Source organism: Cariama cristata, unplaced genomic scaffold (genome assembly GCF_000690535.1).
Source record: "Cariama cristata isolate BGI_N322 unplaced genomic scaffold, ASM69053v1 scaffold1493, whole genome shotgun sequence".
Taxonomy (NCBI): domain Eukaryota; kingdom Metazoa; phylum Chordata; class Aves; order Cariamiformes; family Cariamidae; genus Cariama; species Cariama cristata.
In genome coordinates, this window is record NW_009607585.1 from 49,793 (window position 1) to 50,375 (window position 583).

Below are 583 nucleotides of genomic sequence, written 5' to 3' on the forward strand. Positions count from 1 at the left end.
TCAGTCTCTGCCCTCTTCTCCTGTCACCAGTTGCCTAGGAGAAGAGACCGACCCCTCTTAACTGTACTCCTGCCAAAACCTGGACAAGACACACATCATGTTATGACCAATGCAGCCTTCCCACAAAATGCAAGAGACAACACAAAATGCTTGTAAAGTAGCAGTTCATCTGATGTTGGAGCTGCACACACGCATACGGGTATTGTTCCCACAGTCGTGAAACCCTAAAATTCAGTGCTCTGTTAAGATGATTGGAAATCAGTGATTCAATACAGTGTAAGCTGCAAGGAAATCCCTTCATGGCTACCACAGTACTGCACCCCAGCAAGCTCAGTGGCTGCAGAACTTCATTTCATGCAGAAGTCGCTGAGCACGGAAAAGATTACTACAGCTGGCTGAACACAAAACATCATCTTGTACCTCAATTTACATCCACAGGAGAATATGTAGGATATTCATTTACTGTATGAATTTTATGAGTCCCAAAGGTTTCTTGGGTGGTGTTGGGGTGGTTTTTTGTTGGTTTTGTTTTGGGTTTTATGTTGTTGTTGTTGGGGGGGGGGGGGGGGGTGGTGGGGGGTGG